Consider the following 13,708-nt stretch of genomic DNA (forward strand, 5'->3'; position numbering starts at 1 on the left):
AGATAATCTGCATTTAAGAACCGCTCGCTTTCCATTGCAATTTATCTGATTGGTTCGGGTGAAATAATCATTTCGTCTCGATCAGTTTTACAGTGTTCCTCCAACACAAGTCACACATGAGTGCGTTAATAAACCGCTTGCTGAAAGCAAGTCGCCAAAACAATTGAGCTCTACTAACGTCATGGGGAATGTTGGAGTGGGGGTGGGGTAGATATTTTAATCTTAAGGGCTGCAACGACAGTCTGAGCTTTGGCGTCCATTTCCTTTTAACCCCTTCCTGCTGCATATTCCTTAACATAGGTTCCCGCTCGAGTGTGATACCTTCGACTTAGAACTAAACGTTCCTCAGCGTGAAAACACTATGCTTAATTGGAAGGGAAAAGTCCAATCCAAAATCTTCATTCGGGAAACAGTATGTTGAGGGTCCACAGGACTGCTCTCGCCGCCACAGTTCTCAAACCACCAATATAAACGAAGCACTGAAGGCACAGTGTCACTTCTAACAGTCCCCTTTACACTCAGTTGCGTTTGGTTTTCACGGTTTACGCTCACCGAGAGCAGTTGTACACTATTTCAATAAAAACAATCACATGACTGTGAATTATTAATAGGGAAGATGGAGGGTGTGACACCTTTCATCATAGGAGAGAGATCAAGTCCGTACGATGGCTCTCATGCATATTGGATGAGTCACATCATTAAAAGTTGAAATCGATAGACCTACTTTGTGAATTACATTGCACTTATCTCCTCTCACAGAACGGGCTAAACTTGAAAATGTTGATGCAAACCCTTTTCATCTCTGCCGAGTTCAGTTGAGAAGTATTATCGCCTTATCCCCATAAATAAATACGTGAAGTCACAATCCACACATTTAGATCGCATATACATTTTTTGTTAGCGACGTTCTATTTCAGGACAACGGTGTAAAATATCATCTCGCCCATTTTGCAGCTCAAATGATAAGTGGTAAATGTTATCCCATGGTCAGATATATCTGAATGTAAGGGGGTAATGCTCTAAAGTGAAAGCTGCATTGGAGTAGGTTAGTGCTCACAAGTAGCCAACCCATGCAGTTTATGCAGAGTCCTGATTTTCGGTTGTTAGATTTTGGGGATACCAATGTCCAGCAGCAGAATATTAGGTTTAATCCCATGCTCCACTGCCGTAAGGCTTCAACCGGAGGTCAGATGTCTCCCCCCACAGAATGAAAGGAGATTAAATCACTAGACTCCATCGCGTTTGCCTTGTGCATCCTCTGATGGACGCTCGACGGCTACTGTCTTCAGAGGCATCCCTGATTCTTCAAGAACAGGGTACGCAAAGAGCGGAGCATCAATTAACACTGACAACAAAAAGAGTAAAACAGGATGCGATTCTTACAAGTTTCCCAGAAATGTATTCTACGGTGAATGACGTTCTTGTATTTAATCCATTCATGGCCCTAACTCTCACCTTCCCCGTAAACCTGCTCGTATAGACTCTTTCAACACGCCTAAACATTCTGTTCGTTTGGTCTATACCTTTTGCTGTACCACTAGCAACCGTTAAGGTACATTTCTTCTGGAATTCATTCCTTAACCATCTCCATCAGTTTTAAACTCCAGCTTCAATTTTTTTTGGGGGGGTGGGGTTGGTTATCCCATCTAAAACGGGACCCTGCATCTATCTTCATCTGATTACATCTGTGATAAGGCTCCATGGAGAATTACACTACACTGGAGGTGACACATATCTGTTTGTCACAAAACACATATTACAAGGCTTCAGAAAGGAGCAATTTTCCAGTTCTGACCATTCCCAGGTCAGATACAGCATGGGCTAAATCGGGTGCATCTGCATTCCTGGCTATCCCAATAACGTGGTAAACCATTGAAGATCCCATTTAAAGGATCACTGGGACATTTTCCTTCTAATGGTAGTGAATCTCTATAATCAATCATGGATGAAAGGCTGAGGTTTAAATGCTGAATTATTATCTGTTCTGTATACTGGTATCCTCTGTAAGTTAGGAAAAGCAGCCAAAGTTGAATTTATTTAATGCTCATTTAGTCATCAGGCAGGGGAGACTTTTGTACAGATTTTAAATGGAAATGCAAACCCATTTATGCTAAATGGATCAACTCTCCCTAAAATAGCAGAAAAAAAGAATTTTGGAAGAACATCTTCAGTTCTTAAGGTTGAAATTCAAAGATGTCAATTTCAGGACACAATTCAATACTAGGAAAGCAAACATTTCACAGCTCAACTGTTTGAAAGCAAGGGATCAATCTATTTTAAGAACAATACTTACTTTATCTTGGATCTGGATGGCTGGTTCTCAAGCTTTTAAAAGCCATGTTATGTTTAAGTATTACAGTATGTCTATCCATAGCTGTGGTCTATAGTCCCAGTTTTGACATTGGAGAATAGCTTTATGGAAGCTGGTTGATTCAAAAATGGCTGGAAACTAATGGAACTGCTGTGTTGACTCTGAAGGGAGTTTGAGCTCCAGCCAACTGACATGAATGTGACTCTGTTATCTGTCTAAGATATGATTACTATTAGGAAAGTGACAAGTCACTCAAGATGTACACTCTTAAATGACTTAGTTATGTACATATTGTATCGGTAGTTCTAATGACTTTGTGGACAATCTCATTTGTAATTGTTTTGATTAGCATCATAAAATAATGAGGAACTGGATGTACTAATACTTTAGAATAATGTTGTTCTGGGGCTTAAATCTATGTCAATGATAGTTATTATTATTACTTTCAATGCATTAGGCAAGTGTAGATTATAATAGTAAACCCATCTACACCTTACACTTTTCAATAATTCTACATCCAATATAATAACTCCTTCTACACTTCAATAGTTCCTTGACCATTTCTTTATCTTCTATCTTTTAAACTTTGCACATCATTACTAACAGGATAACAACAATATTAATTGTAATATGAAGCTGTATTAATTGTATTAATTAATATTAATTTCATATTAATTGTAATATGAAATTGTAATAAAAAGCTTCTACCCCACTGTGATAAGACTATTGAACAGCTCCCTTATACAGTGAGATGGACTATGACTTCACGATCTACCTTGCTGTGACGTTGCACCTTATTGCACTGCACTTTCTCTGTAGCTGTGACACTTTACTCTGTACTGTTATTGTTTTTACCTGTACTACATCAATGCACTCTGTACTAACTCAATGTAACTGCACCGTGTAATGAATTGACCTGAACCATCGGTATGCAAGACAAGTTTTTCACTGTACCTCGGTACAAGTGACAATAATAAACCAATACTAATAATATGACCAAAATATTAGATAGCTTCATTTCCATTCATTCCCCAATCCTATGCATCATGCCACCAAGTAGTTATCTTCATGGTAGTAATGCCTCATTGTACTTTTCTGCTTCAAAAGACAATGTCTCTGTACTCGACCTAAATCCTTGTTAAGTGTCCTGATAAAGGAGTAGGAAAATCGATTACATATACCTCAATTTCTCCTTCATATTTCCCCAACATTAAAAACTATCCCCTCTTGTCCTTTTCTCGAAGGAAGTAATGGAGTAAAGCATACTATATCATTGCTCAGAGAACACTGTATTCCTCCATGCCAGAATAAATTTCTGGAAGTGGTTACATAATATTTTCCCTGTCCAACATATGCTGACCATGTTAATGCCTTATCTGGGTACAGCTTCCATAGTACAGTTAGTTGCTGTGTTAAAACCGCATAATGCCTCTTCTGTGGCATTGATAGAGTGAAGACACACTATAGCTGATTTTTCCCAAATCACACCCTGTCATTGATGTTCCTACCATTGAACACTTGAACCGTAATACCTGACATTCACCGTAATTACCTCAATACTTTCCACTTGACACACATTTTTTGATGTATGGTTTAGAGTAATGACAGGTCTTGGTATTATCATCTCCAATAACATTCCATGTCTCACAAACAATTAACATTCAATTAATTTACATGCACTAACTCAACTGATATCTTGATATCCTATTAGGTTTGTTAAATCATTTTACACAGAAAATATATTTTATCACCAAACACCTGAAATCAATGTAATCTGTTCACAGTAGAACAGCTTGAACTGATACTGCATCTGAAGAGATACATGAGTGTGGTGTGATCCTTTCAGCCATAGCCCTCAAGATCAGAGGGGGAGGGGGAGGGAACAGTGATAGTCAAAGTTTTAAAAGAAACACCCCACGACAGAAGAATGGACGGTATCTTCAGTCTGAACCACCATTTGGAAGATGCAATATACAAGGATGGCTGATGCTCTGTGAAGTTCTCTGGGATTGTCAACAAAATATAAGCAAGACGATTGAAGGAGTGAATCTCCAGCATTGATTAATCACAGGATGAACTAGTAATGGCATGAAGTAAGGGATAATAACCCAACGTAATATTCCAGCTTCATTAGTAGCAGTGATGAACTGGTAAGTTAGCTTACGTTACCAAGACCCAAGGTCTCAGAGGTCGAATAAATTCGAAGCAACAAGACTGGCCACCTGGTTGTGGTGGAATTAGAAACAATGAGTCCATTCAAAGACAATGGAATCCAAGGCCTCACCAGCAGGTGGAAGAGCTGGCTATTACTTTGGTAATAAGTGATAACTGGTGGTTGAGGTTAAGGCCACAGAATACCTATGTGGTGAGACTTGGTCATGTGATCCACATGTAGAGTAAGGTCCCTGTATGAATTGTCAGCAGCAAGTAATTCCATATTCCTCTGTACCTGACTGGCTCAGTACTAACAACAATTGGTTAAGTGGAAAGTGGATGTGGTACTGTCAAAAGTTGAGCTGCAATGGGATGAGATGGACAAAATGGCTCAGGACCAAACTGGACTTTCAATGTGGTAGTGATTCATTGAAGGGAAAAGGGTCCTGGATACAGGGTTTAACTCCCCATTGAACCCGGGAACAGCATGAAAACCTAGGACCAATGCTCAGAAAGGAGGAACCATCAGTTTGGTGCTTCAGAGAAAACTGGGTATTACAAATTAACAGTCTGAATAAAGCTGAGTAAACCTTTCACTATTTGTCAGTGGGGCAGACACGGTAGTATAGCAGTTAGCGTAACGCTTTACAGCACCAGTGACCTGGGTTCAATTCCGGCCATTGTCTGTAAGGAATTTGTGTCTGCGTGGGTTTCCTCCGGGTGCTCTGGTTTCCTCCCACATTCCAAAGACGTACAGGTTAGGAAGCTGTGGGCATGTTATGTTGGCGCCGGAAGCATGGCGACACTTGCGGGCTGCCCCCAGAACACCCTAGGCATTTCACTGTGTTTCGATATACATGTGACTAATAAAGAAATCATATCTTATTTTCTTATCTTATCTAAGTATGAATTCAGCATAACACTAGTAGTAATCATCAGAGAGATTATTTTAACTGAAGCCAAAGTTCATCTTTACATCATACAGTTATCATTCCATTGTCAGTGAAAGAGATATTCTAGTAGAAAAATGAAGATCAAAGTCAAATTAAGTCTGACCTTTCCATGTAAAATGGAATATGTTGGTTTCCAATCATGCTTCCTGAACTGGTGATGTTTCATGACAGGGTGAATAGAGTGAAAGAATTCCATTAACAATGCAGGTGTGTGAATCGTTCTGACCAGATTAAGGTCTCAGCTTTAAGTACATTTGAACATTAAAAGAACATGCCACAGTATCAGAAACAAATATTCTCAGCAAAATCTCCCTCACTGTTATTTGATAGATGAAGACGAAAGAAATGCTTTAATCATCCATAAAAGACAGCTCAATTCTGGACTGTGTCCATATATAAAGACTTCTTCAATTTGGTGTGAAGACAGTGTAATATTACTCATTAGCCAAGAAGAAGGCGTGATATTGCATTTTCTTCAGTGACCTCAAAGCTTTCTATTACTAGGATGATTCCAGTCGAGAATCTACAGCAGCCAACACTGCCAGCTTCACAAAAGTCTTGGGAAAGTGATAATGCTGACAACAGTGATCAAACAATGAAGCAAAGGTTACATGAATAGTATCGTGGTCAAATAATTCACAAGAAACTGCATATCAATACTCAAACCGGCATGTAAAGATTTATATCTGAAAAAAAATCATTAGGCTCCTGCAGGATCAATTTCTAAGATGTCAGATTCAAAATATATTGTCTCAATTCCTTCATGCCTTGCAGTACAAACAGTGACGCTGGATATGTTGGCTACCTGGTTAATTCTGCATTACAATATAGCATTGCAATGCATTACACTGCAAAGTAAGAATGCCTGTTACATTTAAAACTTAATTACAGAACTTTACAAAATATAATTAACATTTCACTATTTTAATGCTGCAACCACTTGAAACCAGATTAAATTGATGGCAAATTCTCTCAATAAAAATAGCATCTTATGCTGGTTTCTTGTTCTAATGGAAACAAACATTTGGTCAGCTGTGACAGAACTTTGCACAATGGCAATGCATTTTGCAAAATAAACAGTGTGGCAGTTAATCCCCCTTTAATGCAATATTGTGAAAAGATCTGACAGCCTGATGATACCTATTGCTATAATGTAAACAGTCATTCCAGGTTACTACATCTATAATCACATATCGGTTTACTTTACAGTTTAGACAGTCTTTAGATGTCTGATACTAGAACACACCTTGATAATAGCAGAACTGACATTTACCAGGTATGGCTGAGAAAAGCATTTCATTATTTATTTCTGTTAATAAAAAGTTTAGAAAGATGTTTCTTATTTATAAATATTGGGTGGAATTCTAACCCTGCAAGTGGGTGGATTTGAGAGCAAGCAGGGGATTATTGTGTCAAAATCCCCAGTGCAGCAGAAAGCTGTAGTCAAATTACTAACATTTTAATTTAACCCAGGCTATGAGGAGGAGACCTACCAGGAGAGGTGACCAGCGGTTTCAACGTGTTCATTTCTCATTAAAGGTATATCGATACTGATGAACGTTTGGGACTTCACAACTCAGGGTGCATGAGTTTTACGATTCCTGGTTCACGCCAGTGAAAATAAGACAAGAACACAGTGGTGCAGGATTGGGGGTGGGGTGTTGGTACTATGGGGCTGACAGGCATATTTCATAATAACTACTTCAGCATCAGAGTTGCTTTCCCGGAGGATCTAATGAGAATGCTTTCTTCACAAAAGTTTTGTTGGATTTTAGTCAAACAGAAAGAATACATAGAAGCTTCGTGAAAGTTGCTGTTTACTTCCAATACTTTGGAGTTAGCACCTTATCACTGCAACTTGCAGGTTTCCGTGGTTGGATCATGGTGGGTCCTGCTCATATTGCAATACTGTGGGCCCAAGGGGAGATAGACAACAGATAAAAGTTTGAGGTACTGGTGTGATTGCTACGTTTGCAGGAGGTTACTCTTTCTACAGATGAAGAGATTACCTGTGAGATCATCCACTGACGCACAAGGCAGGGTCCCTCATCTCTCAGAAGTGATTAACCCCTGCCTGTAATTCACACATTCCTTGCTACTTGTCCAGAAATATACTGCTCATCACTGTCTGTTGAAAGTAAGCTTCCACGAACAGCCAAGCAATGCTTGGAGCATCTTCAACAAGTCAACATGGATATTCACAGCTATCCTATCTCCATCAGGAGGTGAAACCCCAGCTATCTCCTATCCTGACCCATCACAGAGTTCATATCTGGCTGAGGCTTGGTAGGCATGATTCCTATGACAATGCAACATTGGAATGACCTCTTCCAAGGAGGAGCCTCCCTCCTTGTCCTGGTTACTGGGTCCACCAGTGAGAGGTTAGTCCATGTGGGAGACTATCAATGTGTAGAGAACTGCCAAGGTAGGAATGTTTTAAGCCTGCCACTCATTACTGACTTCAAGACCAGGCGAGTGTTGTATACAGTGTGGCTGCATGAGGTAGAACTCTGTCGGCAAGTAGCTGTGAGACTTCTATCTCCCTATTTCAGTTTGTCTTACCAACTATCTCCTGGGCTCAGATATAAGCTGAGATTCCACTATTTCTTTTGATGGTCTTTATTCAAGACAAACTCATAGGCAAATATGAGATGTTGTACAGTCTATTCATTTCAGCTTCCAATGCAATGAAAAAGTGATTGCATTTGATAAATTACTCCACATATTTTCTGTTGAATGAGCTTATTTTAATACTTTATACCAAACTGAATAACACTGCTGATCAGCCAGGAGGACGCTTACATGGGGGAATTTACCTGACATCGTATGGCTTAGTGAGCAGGTATTTGAAACAAAAGTCAGCTAGTTCAGCATTTCTCACAGCAAAGCAGCAGTACCTTCTGTTCTGTTTCTAAGTAATTTTGCTGTAAGTTAACATTAGGAACTCTCATTCAAATTCAACATACTGAACAACTGGCAAAACGTGACTTGGTCTTAGCACATTTACAATCACAAATATTGTAATTCTCATGCAGCCACCTTGTATCCAAGGCTGGCAGGAGTAGGGAACCCTAGATGACAAGGGATATTGCGAGTCTGGTCAGGAAAAAGGAGGCATGGGTCAGGTACAGGTAGCTGGGATCAAGTGAATCCCTGGAGGAGTATAGGGGATGAGGGAGTGTACTCAAGAAGGAAATCAGAAGGGCAAAAAGGGGAGAAAACTTAGGCAGAGAAGATTAAGGAGAATCCAAAGAAATTTTATAAGCATATTAAGGGAAAAAGAATAACTAGAAAGAGAGAATAGAGCCCCTCAAAGACCAAGGAGGACATCTTCATGTGGAGCCGCAGGAGAAGAACGAGGTCCTCAATGAATATTTCTCCTTTGTTGTTATCGTGGAGAAGGACATGAAGACTTCGGAACTTGAGATAATTAATGGGGATGTCTTGGGAATAGTCCACATTACAGCAGAGGAGGTACTGGATGTCTTAAAATATATAAAGGTAGATACATATCCAGGGTCTGACCAGGAATATCCAAGAACACTGTGGGATGCTAGAAAAGAAATTGCTAGAGAAGCCCTGGGTAAGATATATGCGTCATCGTTAGCAACGGGTGAATTGCTGGAAGACCAGAGTGTGGCCGATGTTGTGCATTTATTTAAGAAGGGCTGCAAAGAAAAAACCTGGGAACTATAGACCAGTAAGCTTAATATCTGTGGTGGTTAAGTTACTAGAGGGGATTCTGAGGGATAAAATATACGGCATTTGGGAAGGCTGGGGTTGATTAGGGATAGTCAGCAGAGCTTTGTGCGTGGGAGATCATATCTCACGAACTTGACTGAGTTTTTTGAAGAAGTAACCAAGAAGGTCGATGAGGGCAGGGTGGTCGATGTAGCCTATATGGATTTCAGTAAGGCCTTTGATAAGGTTCTGCATGGGATCTGGGAAGAGCTACCTAATTGGATGCACAATTGGCTTGATAGTAGGAAGCAAAAGGTGACGGTGGAAAGTTGTTTTTCGGACTGGAGGCCCATGACCAGTGGTGTTCCCCAGGGGCCAGTGCTGGACCCATTGTTGTTTGTCATCTACATCAACGATTTGGATGAGAATGTACAAGGCATGATTAGTAAGTTTGCAGATGACACTAACATAGATTATGTAATTGACAGTGAAGATGGTTACCGGGATTTACAGAGGGATCTTGATCAGCTGGGTAAGTGGGCTGAGGAATGGCAAATGGAATTTGATTTGGATAAGTGCAAAGTATTGCATTTTGGGAAGACAAATGAGGGTAAGATTTTTACAATGAACAGTAGGGCCCTGGGGAATGTTGTAGAACAGAGGGACCTAGGAGTACAAGTACATGGTTCCCTGAAACTCGTGTCGCAGGTTGACAGGGTGATGAAGAAGGCTTCTGGCATGCTGGCCTTCGTTAGTCAGGGCACTGAGTATAGAGGTTGGGATGTTATGTCGCAGCTGTACGAGACATTGGTGAGGCTGCATTTGGAATATTATGTTCAGTCTTGGTCATCCTGCTATAGGAAAGATGCCATTAAGCTGGAAAGAGTGCAGAGGAAACTTACGAGGATGTTGCCAGGACTCGAGGGACTGAGTTATGGAGAGAGGCTGAGCAGGTTGGGACTTTTTTCATTGGGGTGCAATGAGGGTTGATCTTACAGAGGTGTATAATATCATAAAAGGCATAGATAGGGCCAATGTGCAGTCTTTTTCCCAGGGTTGGGGAATCAAGAACTTGAGAGCATAGGTTTAAGGTGAGTTGGGAGAGATTTAATAGGAATTTGAGGGGCAACTTTTTCACCCAGAGTGTGGTCAGTCTATGGAATGAGCTGCCAGAGGAAGTGGTTGAAGTAGGTACATTAACAACATTTAAAAGGTACTTGATCAGGTACATGGATAGGAAAGGCTTAGAGAGATATGGGCCAAACGCAAGCCAATGGGCCTGTTTCCGTGCTGTATAAATCTATGACTCTAATATTAATGTATTGCTCAGAACTGCTCTATATACCCAGCAAATCACAAAACTCCCTTTTATCAGACACCACTTAAATTCAAACAATATGAAGTTCCCTAATCTCAGCCACACTATCTTTGGTGTGAGTGAGTCAGGGCTTAAGAACTGATGAGAGAGAAATTCTGAGAATAATCGAGGATATCAAAGGTATGAGATAACTACTCACATTTCTCTAGGGTCTTCGAACTCAAATGTTAACTCTTTTCCTCTTTCCACAGATACTGCCTGACCTGCTGAGTGTTTCCAGCATTTTCTATTTCTATTTCAGATTTACAGCATCAGATTTATAGTTTTCTTGATTTTCGCCTAATAACTCATTGGACTCGAGTAGCATTACAGCACTAAGGTCTAATGGTACAAAATCTTAGTGAGTACTAGAATAGAATCCTGGGATCATGGCAAAAACAACAAATGGAACTTGAAACCAATGATTGTGCGAATTGTTGTAATATCACTGCCAGAACGATTTTAGAAGTAAGCACTAAATTGAAGTTTGAAGCTTTGGAAGAAATATATAGTACTATTCTGTATTGTAGAAACCATCTTTTGCAATTTACTCTCCCAAATGTTTAATAATGCTGTTCTTGCTTTCCCCTAATCTTCTCCATTTCAGTTGAAAGTAAACCATGCAGGGGGACTTCTTGTCATGACTATTGCCTCTTATCCATGATCTCCTCCTGGTAAATCTTCATTGTACATTCTATGACTGTAATATTGTTTCCATGAGAGGAAGTCCAGAACACTACCAGCATCTAAATTGTCTGTTCAAAATTCAACATCAATTCCTTGCTTTTGGATTCCATGTCAAAACTCCAGGGCTAAATTTGTACTTCTATTTATTTTTCTTACCTTCCCATCTTTATAGATCTGTTAATTTAAGAATATTACCATTTAGGACTTGCTATCTCTCACTGTTTTTTGTTAAATCCCACCTTTCTCTGCAGGCCACCTATTAGATCATTCTCCGAATCTGTCGCAGCATCCCTGCACTCATTCATTTTTTTTTGTTACGCAGTTTGACACATCTCACGTAAAGTAGCTTCAGTTTGGGAAAAGGCACAGACCATTTAGCCCCTGAAGTCTTTTTTGCCATTTAGATCATAATAATTCTGCATCCTAACTCCAATTACCCATCCTGTTTCCTCATCCTTTGTATACTCCCTTAGCAAACTGAGATTTAAAGATGTTGTTATGTACGGATACAAAGAGATCTGAAATCTCTTGAAGTATTGGCATAGTATCATCAGGTTTTTGAGGGACCAAAGGTATTTTCCCTATCCTTCGTATAAATGGATGCTTCTCAACTTTCACCAGTCCCTAAATGTTGATCTTATAGCCCTGTATTGGACCATAAGACAAAGGAGCAGGAGTCGGCCATTCGGCCCATCGAGTCTGCTCCGCCATTCTATCATGAGCTGATCCATTCTCCCATTTAGCCCCACCTTCCTGCCTTCTCACCATAACCTTTGATGCCCTCGCTACTCAGATACCTATCAATCTCTGCCTTAAATACGCCCAATGACATTGCCTCCACGGCTGCCCGTGGCAACAAATTCCACAGATTCACCACTCTCTGGCTAAAGAAATTTCTCCTCATTTCTGTTCTGAATGGGCATCCTTCAATCCTGAAGTTGTGACCTCTTGCACTATACTCCCCTACTATGGAAAACAACTTTGCCACATCTACTCCGTCCAGGCCTCTTAACATCCAAAATGTTTCTATGAGGTCCCCCCTCATTCTTCTGAACTCCAAGGAGTACAGCCTAAGAGCCATCAAACATTCTTCATATGTTAACCCTCTCATTCCTGGAATCATTCTAGTGAATCTTCTCTGAACTCTCTCCAATGTCAGCACATCCTTTCTTAAATAAGGAGCCCAAAACTGCACACAGTTCTCCAAGTGAGGTCTTACCAATGCCTTATAGAGCCTCAACATCACATCCCTGCTCTTATATTCTATTCCTCTAGAAACGAATACCAACATTCCATTCGCCTTCTTCACCACCAACTCAACCTGGAGGTTAACTTTTAGGGTATTCTGCACGAGGACTCCCAAGTCGCTTTGCATGTCTAAATTTTGAATTTTCTCCCCATTTAAATAATAGTCTGCCCATTTATTTCTTCCACCAAAGTGCATGACCATACACTTTCCAACATTGTATTTCATTTGCCACTTCTTTGCCCATTCTCCTAGTCTATCCAAGTCTCTCTGCAGACTCTCTGTTTCCTCAACACTACCCGCCCCTCCACCTATCTTTGTATCATCAGCAAACTTAGCCACAAAGCTATTTATTCCATAATCCAAATCATTGATATACAATGTAAAAGGAAGTGGCCCCAACACGGACCCCTGTGGAACACCGCTGGTAACTGGCAGCCAACCAGAATGGGATCCCTTTATTCCCACTCTCTGTTTCCTGCCAATCAGCCAATGCTCTATCCATGCTCGTAACTTTCCTGTAATTCCATGGGTTCTTATCTTGTTTAGCAGCCTCATGTGGGGCACTTTGTCAAAGGCCTTCTGAAAATCCAACTACACAACATCCTTTGTCTAGCCTGCTTGTACTTTCCTCAAAAAATTGCAATAGGTTTGTCAGGCAGGATTTTCCTATAAGGAAACCATGCTGAGTTCGGCCTATCTTGTCATGTGCCTCCAGGCACTCCGTAACCTCATCCTTGACAATGGACTCCAACAACTTCCCAACCACTGATGTCAGGCTAACAGGTCTATAATTTCCTTTTTGCTGCCTCGCACCCTTCTTAAGTAGTGGAGTGACATTTGCAATTTTCCATTCCTCCGGAACCATGCCAGAATCTATTGATTCTTGAAAGATCATTACTAAAGCCTCTACAATCTCTACAGCTACTTCCTTCACAACACAAGGGTGCATTCCATCTGGTCTGGGAGATTTATCTACCCTTAGACCATTCAGCTTCCTGAGCACCTTCTCTGTTGTGATTGTGACTGCACACACTTCTCTTCCCTGACACCCTTGAGTGTCCGGTATACTGCTGATGTCTTCCTCACTGAAGACTGATGTAAAATATTCACTCAGTTCCTCTGCCATCTCCTTGTCTCCCATTACAATTTCTCCAGCGTCGTTTTCTATCGGTCCTATATCTGCTCTCGCCTGTCTTTTACTCTTTATATACTTGGAAAAGCTTTTAGTATCCTCTTTGATATTATTTGCCAGCTTCCTTTCATAGTTCATCTTTTCCTTCCTAATGACCTTCTTAGTTGCCTTTTGTAAGTCTTTA

Source organism: Pristis pectinata, chromosome 21, assembly GCF_009764475.1.
Source record: "Pristis pectinata isolate sPriPec2 chromosome 21, sPriPec2.1.pri, whole genome shotgun sequence".
NCBI lineage: Eukaryota > Metazoa > Chordata > Chondrichthyes > Rhinopristiformes > Pristidae > Pristis > Pristis pectinata.